Here is a 12,446-nt window from a genome sequence, read left to right on the forward strand (position 1 = left end):
TTATCCTTGATCTTTGCCATTTTAATCATTATGTGTCTTGGTGTAGTCTTCCTTAGGTCCCTTGTGTTGGGAGATCTGCGCACCTCTATGGCCTGAGAGAATATCTCCTTCCCCAGATTGGGGAAGCTTTCAGAAATTACTTCCTCAAAAACACTCTCTATCCCCCTTTTTATGTCTTCTTATTGTGGTACCCTTATAATGTGAATATTGTTCTCTTTGGATTGGTCACACAGTTCTATCAATATTCTTTCATTCCTAGATATCCTTTTGTTCTCTCTGTCCCTTAGCTTATTTGTGTTCATATTCTCTAATTTCTATTTCATTTGCTGTCTCCTCTACTTCATCTAATCTGCTTTTAAATCCCTCCATTGTATGTTTCATTTCAATACTGTATTCTTGAACATTTGCACATCATTCCTTAATTCCTTCCTGAGTTCTTGAATATTTTTGTTTAGCTCCATGAGCATGTTTATGATTTATACATTGAAATTTCTTTCAGGAAGATTGATGAGTTCAGTTTCACTTGGCCTTCTTTCTGGTGTTTGTGGGATTTTGGGTTGAACCAGTTTCCTTTGACTTTTCATATTTGTAGGTGGCCCTCTAGTGCCCAGAAGCTCTACTCTCTGGAGCTGCTCAGCCTCTGGAGTAATGGTGAAGGTCCCAGGGGAGTAGTGCTGGTACCTGTTCGGGGGAAAGAAGTCTTCATTGTTTCCCTGCTGTAGTGCCTGTCTCCACTGCCAGGGCCAGTGAGCCAAGCATGCAGGAAGAAGCTTCTGTGCTTTGAATTTGTAACTGCCATAGGCAGGGATGCCCTGGCTGGCCTGATGCCAGGGCAGGGGCTGCTGGTTTGCAAGTGGTGCCAGCCAGGAGGAAGGCATAACAGGCTGTGTATCATAATGGGAAGCTTCAGAACTGCGTGGTCATCCGGGGAGATGGAGTGGAGGAAGCTCCTAAAAGTTCCCAACCTGCTGGGCAGAGCACACCTGGACAATTTGTCCACCTGTTGTTTCTCCTGAGCACCAAGTTCTGGGTGATTCTTACCCCTTTAGCAGCCCTCTCACTTTTCAGAAGTCTCTCAAACTGCCCGCCTTTCTATTTTCCCACAGTGGCTGGATGTGGATCCCATTTTCCATAAGCAGCTGGAACCTCAGTCTCTCCAAGTATTCTGCCTGTCTTAGCTTTCCAACCCCACTAATCTGCAGAGCACCATGTGATGTAGGTTGATGCTCCCAGAGCATATCTCCAGGGATGGGTGTTCAGCAGTCCTACACCTCCACCCCTTCCCTGCTCTATTTCTCTTCCTCCCTCCAGTAAGCTGGGATGGGGGAAGGGCTTGAGTTCTTCCAGATCATGGCTTTGACATATTACCGTTTTCCTTAAGGCCTGCTAACTTTCCTCAGGTGTAGACAGTCTGCTGCAGCCTTTTTTTCTTCTGTTGTTTCAGGATTTAATGTATTTGTTATATTTTAATATTATATGTGGTTTTGGGAGGAGGTTTCTGTCTCACCTCTCACACTGCCATCTTTCCAAATGTGTGTTTCTTTAAGCTGCTAAATTTCTGTTAATTTGTTACACAGCATGGAAATGTACTTCACATAGAATGTTTAATTCAATATTCTAGTTTTAGTGTCACAAAATGCTAAAACAGGAAGAAAGCCATGATCCCTAAACATGGTCAACTTATTTTACAGATTGGGAAAATAAGGCCATAGAGAGTGAGCAACTTATCTGTGGCCACATGGCTCACTAGCTATTACAATCTCCTCTCCTGTTTCTCCACCTATTTTTTTTCCTGCTGCACTATGCTGCCTTCTAAGTATTACATATCAAGTATTTTTGTTTCTTTGTTAGTCTGTGTGAAGCATATCCTGCAACTTTATTCTGGCTTATTGAGGTTTAGAATTTTTTTCTTTTGATCTACGAACGTGAAAGTTAGAGTGTCTGTTTTAGTTCAGAAAAAAACAAGTGTTTTTTTCTGCTTCATCCAAGGGATCTATTCTATATGTTAGTCATCTGAATTCTCAACTTTTGACCTGTGGCAACCCCCATCATGAAAATATACTTGCATGGGGTTAGGAAGAACTTTTTAGAGTTTTCCCAAACATGGCTCATTTTAATACTTCCTGCCCAGTCAAGGCAACTATCCTCTCTCCCACAAATTCTTGGGAGGCTTTGGAAACCCTTTCCTCTTTTACGTGGCCTTCCCTGGGAAACACAGCCACAGTAAAGATCACTGAAGGGTTACTGGGTTGTGATGCTGGACAGCAAGAAAATAGAAAATATTTAAAAAATAAAAAAAGGAATGAATGAAAGAAAGACTGTGAAAACAATGCAATATAACATGCTAGTGACCTTTGGTGCTCATGATTAAAATCATGGAGCTTGAACAGCCCCAGGATATGAACATCTCTCATAAGCTGCAAAGATGTTGTCAAACCTAGTGGGCACATCTTACACTGCTTTCTCTGTCCATTGTCAAAGACAAGAGAGAAAGGAACTAGTGTTTTGGTTAATGCTGCTTTGGAATTTGCTTTATTTATGCAGTTCATGAAGTACTGGAAAGATTTAACTACTGTAACACCTCAATACCTATTTTCACGGCAGTCATCCTCCTAGTTCTCACATATTTTCCTGCTTTTTGTCTCATGTCATCTTCTTTGCTTGGCCTAGTACAAAGTTACTATTTTCATTCTATTAATGTTGGGGTGAGAAAATGGAATTCTTTTCTTTTATGTATGAGCCAAGGAATTATCTGCATCAGGACTGATAGGGTGAAACAGTCAACAGGGGTAGAGTGAAAGATGACAGATCAACATCCATGTGCAGTGAACAATCAAATCTTTTTCTATAGATTACAGTAATTTGGGGGTGACTCAGGACAAAATGAGTCTTGGAAATAATTCCAGTTTAAGTTATCAAACTGTAGGTTGGACTCCTATTCAGCTACTTGATATAAGCAAATTCTAGCAGTCACATTTTATGTGGAAATATTTCCCCTGACCTAAGTACATATGTGTAATTACAACAATTCTGAAAACAACTTGAGGTTACTAAGCTTCCCCCATCCCTTTTGCTGGCAAGATCCCTAACCCCCCACTCCTCTTTTCTACAAAGATACTATCTTCACTTGCCAGGGTACTAAAATTAGAAGATTAAATATTCTTTGATTATTTGTTGCTTAACTAAAATTTACATAACTCAGGAATGATAACAAATGAAGTTTTGTCAGATATTTATACATGAAATTTGGTCTATCCCATCATTTCCTGGAGCAGGTTTAGCTGAGGGATAGGAGGCTGGTCTGGTAGTGGAAGAATCTTCTTGGGAATAGACGGATTCCTGTCACTTTCTGTGAATCAAAGTGATTCACTGTCTCTTTTGGATTGTTTCTGCCCCTCACAAGCACAAGTTGAATCGCTCAGATGTGAAAAACAGTCTGAGACCAGTATCCATCAATACTTGGTTGAGGAGGCCCCTTCCCAGTTGCCTCCATTTATTAGAGCCAGTGAAGTGATCTGTTTCAACATTTCTTATTATGAATTCCAAGTGGAAATAGGAAGAAGATTCGACAACTTGACCTCTGTCCATCTTGTACACCATACTCCCACAGGAACACTGGTGACTATAAAAATTACAGATCTGGAAAACAGCACAGAAGAATGCCTGAAAGCTTCACAGAGAGCAGAGATTCTATTCCACTTTTTCTGAGTTCCCACATTAACAACTTATTGGACTGTTTTCACTCTTGGCAGCTGGCTTTGGGTTATTTCTCCATTTATGGCCTATGCTTCAGCAAGTCAGCTCTTGAAGACTTACTTTCCTGAAGGAGTGAGTAAGAAACTTTAATAAGAAACATTCTCTTCGGAGCAGTGAGAGGGTTGAGCTATCTACACCAAAATGGCTAGAGTCACAGGAGTGTTAAGGCCAGCCGTATCCTCATTTCTGGTGATGGTCTTGTGACCCTCTCTGGTCTGTCCCATCTGCATAGTTTGGCTAAACATGGACAGAGGCATAGGTCTGTGTATGATTTCTCACAGTTCAGCACAGCAGTGCAGCCATGGCTGAGTCTAGAATTGAGACAGGATTTACATGGATATAATGTAAAGTTGGATATTTACAGTGCTGGAATTACAGCATATTAATTGGCCAGTGGGTGGGTATCCTTCCAGGACATCCATAGGACTCAGACACTGTTACAGAAACTGAAAGGTCCTCCTTATAGCCCATTGGATATCAGTACTTTCCTCAGTCAGAATCCAGAATGAAGAATTTCCAATCAAGTATAGACTCTGGGATTGGAGACAGTGTACCTGCCTCCTGTGGGATCTGCACAGTAAATAGTGACAGATTGCAAATGGCATCCTCAAAAACTCTCTGCTGCCTTCTTTAGCTTGATACAGCTCTGTTTGTAACAAGATCCTGAGAAAAGGCCATCAGTAAGCAGTTTATTGTCCCACATTTTCTTCAAACATGAAATAAGTAAGCTAGGATTCAATCAGTACTTGCCCTGTTGCCTCCTGCTTCACAAGCCATCAATGGCACTGCCTCCAGCATCGCGTTGGACTGAGCCAGAATGTGACTTTCCTGATGAAACAGACTCAAACGGGGAATTCTAGGGATGTCAAATCCTTTTACGTCCTATATACTTGACACTTTTCCCCGGCTGCTTTTTCTTCTGTTTTGCTAGGTACAAATACTAGAATTATACTTGAAAATACAGCTGGTGCACTGGAGAATCTAATCATTTAAAACCACTCTGTTCAAAGGAATATGTAGTTATAGGCCCTGTGGCTAGCTCAGAGTTACATTACAAATCCAGAGAAGCTTCAGACTTATTAAATTATCTTAGTAGCATCTGTTCTCAATTTTTTTTTCCCCAAGCTGTGACTAATTCCTCTTCTGGACCTCTCAGTACAATTTTTGAGCCAGTTAATTTTTCAGCATCTTGCTGCCCTCAGGAAAATGGAACCACAGAGGACAGCGCTTCCAAGTACATTTATTACTCCCAGTTCTCTAGCCTTTTTGATCACCTATTATGAGACTAACAGGCTAGTTTATCCTGCCATCAAGCCTTTTTTTTGGTAGAAGGGAAAATGTTTATACTTTCCCACTCTCTTGTGTTAATACTAACGGTAATATCAAACTGAGCCCCACTCACACTAAATGGTTCACCTGAAATATATAGAGAAATTGTAATTTGCTTTTTATTTTTGATGGGCTAACATAATACTTTTCTACTCATGTAAACTATAGGAGCTAAATTCATGCACCCCATGGGAGCTCAATAAAGATTTTCTGAATCAAAAAAATGCGTAACTATTTTGTTTAATTTGTTTTAGATTCCCATTAACTAACAAAGTAAAGTTGGACATATTTCCAGTAGGTACCCTTTTACATACCTAATTTTATTTATTAAAAATAATTTCAGGTATCATTATATAGCACTACTCAGCACAAGGAATTTATGTTTACATATTTAATTTGTCATCTTTGTTTTGAACTGTTCAGAATATTAAAAATACATAGCTATAATAGAGGGCCTTATATATCAGATAATTTTTCTTATGTAACTTATCTAGTATTTAACTTCATACTAAAATAACTTATTAAGACTATTTAATTTGCTTGGGAAAACTGACATGAATAACAGGTTTTTTGGTCTCAATACCTTGGCACAAAGTATCCATAATTATTAGTACTGCAGAATTAAGCATACTTTCAGAAATCTAACAATGTACAAATTGGGGAAATTTCAAAGTTATCTATTCAGAGTTGTTTCTGAAAATAAAACTCAGTCTTTCCCTCTAACACCAATTATCTAGTGTTCTTACACTCTAACTAAATAGCTAAATTGGTCAACCTCAGCCTTACATTAAAATTGGAGAATTTTCATTACAATAAAATTTGGGCTTTTCATTGGCATCTTTTAATGAATTTGCCTATGCTGAGCAAAGATCTTTGAATCTAATAGACAATTAGTCAAAATAAACATTCCCCTGAACTGGTATAGAATTTTCGTTGTTGTTATTTAGCTTTGTTTTAATTAGCTGTTTTATACTGGATGGTTCAGAGCTCCAACCTACTGCTTGGGCCTTAAGACTACATAATCCTATAATTATGATACCCCTAACTATGCAGAAATAAAGAGCTCACTATTGCATTTATTTTTAGAACATATATGTAATAATCAGGTTTGTGGAGAGTGTAATGAATCATTGGCTACTGAGTTTCATTTTTTAATAAATAATTTTTCATGATTAAATGGGATTACAATGTTTTTGTTTCCACAGTTAAAAAAAAAGTAAAGAAAAAAAACAAAATAAACATAAAATAAACTTTAATAAATATAAGTTACTCAGACATTTAAAATATGATTTCATGTGGAGTTAAAAATTGCAAAATGCTTCATTATTTATACTTTTTTCAGGGGATTTTTCCCAAAACAGCAAAATCAGTTATTTTTGTGATAATATAGATATTAATGAAAATGTATTAATATATTTCGATAGTATTACATATATAAATAGAATCTTAGTCTTCAATAAAACTGCAAATAAAATGCCTGTGTAAACAGATGGCTTAATAAAGTAACAATAATTTTTACAATTTCCTCAGAGCTTATAGTGATAGCATATTTTTACCTGAATTTCACCTACTTCCATTATCCCAGTCTCTCATGCCCATCACAAACGCCAGGTCTTCTTCAAGGTCCTTCCTAATTCTTCCTTCTTGATGCTATTTCATTTTTTGAAACTCCATTGGTTATTTGCATATTTAAAAATACTTCTACTAATTCTTTGTTACAAAGGCTTTTCAATTTCAAGCAACAGAGGCTGAGACAGTAACTTAAAAATATAGGGTTTTATTTTTCTGACATGACACATATTTGGGAGAAAGCAGCTGATGGCAATATGTCAGTAGCTCAGTGATGTCAAAACTAGCATCACTGTGATTCTCTTGTTCTCTGCCATTTGTTTCCAAGATGGCTGCCACAGCTCCAGGCATCACTTCAGCATTTGCTATAGGAAGAAGGGGAAGGAGCTGATGTATCTCCCACTTACAGACATCACTCCACTATATTTATTGAAGAAAATTACTTTTGTGTAAGAATCATGTGCTTTCCAAAAACATTTTCTTTTAAAAAATCTCTTTACTTAAATAAATTTGATAGACAATAATATATTGGTTTCAGATGTACAACACAGTGACTTGATAATTATATACATTACTAGATGCTTGCCATAATAAATGTAGTTATCTATTATACCAAGATATTTAAATATTATTGATATATTCTCTATGCTGTACTTCCATTCCTATGACTAACTTATTTTATAATTTGCAGTTTGTACCTCTTTATCCCTTTTACCTATTTCACCCATCCCCTTACCCCTGCTCCTTATGGTAATCAACAGTTTATTATCTCTATTTGTGGGTCTATTTCTTTTCTGTTTTTTTTTTTTTTAGGTTCTACATATAAGTGAAATCATATTGTATTTGTCTTTCTCTTCCTAGTTTATTTCACTTAGCATAATACCCTCTAGGCCCATCCATGTTGTCTCAAATGGCAAGATTTCCTTATTTTTTATGGCTGAGTAATGTTCCATTGTGTATATATGCCACATCTTTATTCATTCATCTACTGATGGGCACTTTGATTCCATATCTTTGTTATTGTAAATAATGTGGCAAAAAACATAAGGGTGCATAAATCTTTTCAAATTAATGATTTTGTTTTCTTTTGGTAATTTCCCAGAAGTGGAATTACTGGGTCATATAGTATTTTGACTTTTAGATTTTTGAGAGAATTCCATATTGTTTTCCACAGTGGCTGGACAATTTACATTCCCACCAACAGTGTAAGAGGGTTCCCTTTTCTTCATATCCTTCCTCACCAATACTTGTTTTTTCTTGTTATTTTGGATAGTGGTCATTCTGACTGATGTGAGCTGAAAGCTCATTGTGGTTTTGATTTTCATTTCCATGATGATTAGTCATGTTGAGTATCTTTTCATGTGTCTGTTGACCATGTGTATATCTTTTTAGGAAAAATGTCTATTCAGGTCCTCTGCCTATTTTTGAATTAGATTATTTGTTTTTTTGATTTTGAGTTGTATGAGTTCTTTATATATTTTGGATATTAGCCCCTTTGTGGATATATCATTGGCACATATATTCTCCCATACAGTAAGTTGCCTTTTTGTTTTGTTGATGGTATCTTTTGCATAGCAGAAGCTTTTTAGTTTGATGTAGTCCCACTCATTTATTTTTAATTTTGTTTCCCTTGCCTGGGGAGATGTATCCAGAAAGAAATTTATCACACTGATGTCCATGAGATTCTTGCCAGTGTTTTCTTCTAAGAGTTTTATGTGTCTTACATTTAGGTCTTTAATTCATTTAGAGTTTACTTTGCATATGGGGTAATACAGTTTCATTCTCTTACATGTAGTTGTGTGGTTTTCCCAACACCATTCATTGATGAGACTGTCTTTTCCCCATTGTATGTTCATAGTTCATTTATGGTATATTAACTGACCATATATGTGTGGGTTTACTGGGCTCTCTATTCTATCCCATTGATCTATGATTCTTCTTGTGCCAGGACTTTTTAATTACTGTAGCTTTGTGTATAGCTTGAAATCAAGGCTGAAATAAGGGCACATGATATCCTCAGCTTTGTTCTTCTTTCTCAAGATAACTTTGGCTATTCAGGGTCATTGTGGTTGCATGTAAATTTTAGGATTATTTGGTATAGTTCTTTGAACAATGCCATTGGTGTTTCGATAGGGAATTCAGTGAATCTGTAAATTGCTTTGGGTAGGATGGCCATTTTGGTAATATTAATTCTTCCTGTCCATGAGCATGGGATAGATATCCACTGATTTCTGTCTTCTTCAGTTTTTCTCATCAGTGTCTTATAGCTTTTAGAGTACAGGTCTTTCACTTCCTCAGTTAAGTTTATTCCTAGGTATTTTATTCTTTCTGATGCAACTGCAAATGGAATTCCTTTCTTGATTTCTCGTTCTGCTCATTTATTGTTATTATAAAGAAATACAACAAATTTCTGTATATTGATTTTGTGTCCTGCAACTTTTCTGAATCCATTTATTCTAATAGTTCATTGATGGCATTTTTAGGATTTTATATATATATTTAGAGAGAGAGTCATGCCATCTGAAAATAGTGACAATTTTATTTCTTCCATACCAATTTGGATGCTGTTTATTTTTTTTCTTATCTAATTTCTGTGGCTAGGACCTTCAGTACTATGTTGAATAAAAGTGGTGAGAGTGGATATCTTTATCTTGTTCCTGATCTTAGAGGAAAAGCTTTCAGCTTTCACTACTGAGTATGATTTTGGCTGTGGGTTTGTCATATATGGCCTTTATTATGTTGAGTTATGTTCCCTCTATACCCACTTTGTTGAAAATTTTTATCATGAATGGATGTTGAATTTTGTCAAACACTTTTTTAGCATCTATTGAGATGATCATGTGGTGAATGATCCTTTTGGTATATTTTTGAATTTGGTTTGCTAATATTTTGTTGTGATTTTTGCATCTATGTTCAAGGATATTGGTTTATAGTTTTTTTTTTGTAGTATCTTTGTATGGTTTTGGCATTACCATAATACTGGCCTTGTAGAATGAGTTTGGTAGTATTCCTATTTTTTTGAATGCTTTAAAAGGATGGGTATAAGCTCTTCTTTAAATGTTTGGTAGGATTCAACCATGAAGCTCTCTGGCTCTGGCCTTCTGTTTATTGACAGTTTTTGATTAGTTGCATTTCATTACTAGTAACTGTAGTAATTTCATATTGTCTGTTTCTTCCTGGGCCAGTCTTGGAAGATTGTCTGTTTCTAAGAATGCATCCATTTCTTCTAGGCTGTCCAATTTATTGGCATATAATTTTTCATAGAATTTTCTTATAATTCTTTGAATTTCTGTGTTGTCAGCTCTAACTTTTTTTTCATTTCTGATTTTGTATATTTGTGTCCTCTTTTTTTTTCTTGATAAGTCTGGCTAGGGGTTTTTCTATTTTGTTTATCTTCTCAAAGAACCTGTTCTTGGTTTCACTGATTTTTAAAAAATTGTTTTCTTAGTCTATTTTATTTCCCTACTGATCTTTATTATGTCCTTCCTTCTACTAATGTTGGGCTTTGTTCTTGTATTTCTAGTTCCTTTAGTTGTATGGTTATATTGTTATATTGCTTATTAGATGTTTTTGTTTCCTGAGATAGGCTTATGTTGCTATAAACTTCCTTCTTAGAACTGTTTCTGCATCCCTCACATTTTGAACCGCTGTATTTCTGTTTTCGTTTGTCTCTAGGTATTGTTTGATTTTCTCTCTGATCTATTCCTTGGTCCATTGATATTTAGAAGCATGTTGTTTAGCCTCCACATGTTTGTGTTTCATTTTACAGGTTTTTTTCTTGTGATTGATTTCTAGTTTCATATCATTGTGGTCTAAGAAGATGCTTGATACAATTTCAACTTTCTTTAATTTGTGGAGACTTGTTTTGTATCCTAATATGTCATCTATTTGGGAGAATATTCCATGTGCATTTGAGAAAAACGTGTATTCTGTGGCTTTTGGGTAGAATGATCTATTTTTGTCTGTTAAGTCCATCTGGTCTAATGTGTCAGTCAATGTTTTTGTTTCCTTTTTTATTTTTTATTTCCTGTCTGATCTATCCATTGATGTAAGTAGGGTGTTATTATGTTGCTGTCAGTTTCTCCTTTTAGGTCTGTTAGTATTTGATTTATATATTTAGGTGCTCCTATGTTGAGTACATAGATGTTTACAATTGTTATATCCTTTTGTTGGACTGATTCCTTTTTCATTATGTAATGTCCTTCTTTTCTTGTTACTTTCTTTGTTTTGAAGTCTATTTTGTCTGATATAAGTATTGCAACTCCAGCTTTTTTTGTGTCAATTTACATGGTATATCTTTTCCCATACCTTCAGTTTCTGTCTGTATGTGTCTTAGGTCTGAAGTGAGTCTTTTATAGGCAATAAATAGATAGGTCTTTATTTTTATTCACTCAGTCACCCCATGTCTTTTGATTGGAGCACTTAGATCATTTACACTTAAAGTAACTATTTATATATATGTACTTATTGCCGGTTTGTTAAGTGTTTCCCAGTTGTTTTTGTTCTTCTTTGATCCTTCCTTTCTTGCCCTCTTCCCTTCTGTTTTATGACTTTCTTTAGTGTTATGGTTGGGTTCCCTTCTCTTTCCTTTTTGTGTATCTGTTACAATTTTTTTGGTTTGTGATTACCATGGGGTTCTTATATGACATCCTATGAATATAACAATCTATAAGAAGCTAATAGTCACTTAACTTTGAACATATTCTAATGGTACTACATTTCTTACTCTTTCTCCTCGATGTTTTAGGGATATAATATCTTCTTTTACATCTTTTAATTGATTTCATTAACTAATTTTTAGATGTAATTGCTTTTGGTACTTTTCTCTCTTTGACCTTCATAATAGTTTTTAAGAAATTGATCTACTACCTCTGCTATATGTTTGCTTTACCAGTGGAAATTTTTCCATTTCTTAAATATCTTGCTTCTATTTAGGGTCTTTTCTTCTTAAAGAAGTCCTTTTAATATTTCTTGTAAGGCTGGTTTATTAGTTGTAAACTTTTTTTAACTTATGTTTATCTGTGAAGCTCTTTATCTTTACTTCAGTTGGAATGATAATCTTGCTGGGCAGAGTATTCTTGGTTGGAAGTTTATTCCATTCAGCACTTTGAATATATCATGCCCTTCCTTTCTGGTAGGTAGAGTTTCTGCAGAATAATCAGCTGTAACCTTATGGGGCTTGCCTTATACATAATCTGTTGCTTTTCTCTTCCTGCTTTTAAGAGTCTCTCTTTGTTTTTGATGTTTGATATTTTGAGTACAATGTGCCTTGGTGTGGAACTCCCTGAGTTCATCTTGTTTGGAGCTATCTCTGTTTCCTGGACCTGGTAGACTGTTTCCTTCCCCAGGTTAGGGAATTTTCCAGCTATTATCTCTTAAAATAACTTTTCTACTTCTTTCTCTCTCTCTTCCTTCTGGGACTCCTATAATGTGGATATTAAGATGTTTGATGTTGTCTAAGAAGTTTCTTACCCTATACTTATTTCTTTTAATTCTCTCTTCCTTCTTCTGTTCAACTTGAGTGTTTTCCATTACTCCATCTTTCAAGTCACTGATCTGTTCTTCTGTATCCTCTAGTCTGCTGTTCATTCCCTCTAGTATATTTTTTATTTCATCTGTTGAATTCTTCATCTATGATTATTCTTTAGATTTTCTCTTTGTTGGGGTCCACCTTAAGTTCCTCTATTGTTTTCTCAAGTACAATGAGTATCTTTATAACCATTGCCTTAAACTCTTTCTCAGGTAGATTGGTTATCTCTGTTTCATTTAGGCTTTTTTTTTTTCTGTTATTT

General features: G+C 35.6%; 1 pseudogene; it reads left to right on the plus strand.

Moving 5' to 3' along the window:
- Positions 1-2,375: 2,375 nt before the first annotated feature.
- LOC108402141 (STE20-related kinase adapter protein beta pseudogene) lies at positions 2,376-4,616 on the plus strand (annotated as a pseudogene).
- Positions 4,617-12,446: the final 7,830 nt, after the last annotated feature.

The sequence above is a fragment of the Manis javanica genome, chromosome 12 (genome assembly GCF_040802235.1).
Source record: "Manis javanica isolate MJ-LG chromosome 12, MJ_LKY, whole genome shotgun sequence".
NCBI lineage: Eukaryota > Metazoa > Chordata > Mammalia > Pholidota > Manidae > Manis > Manis javanica.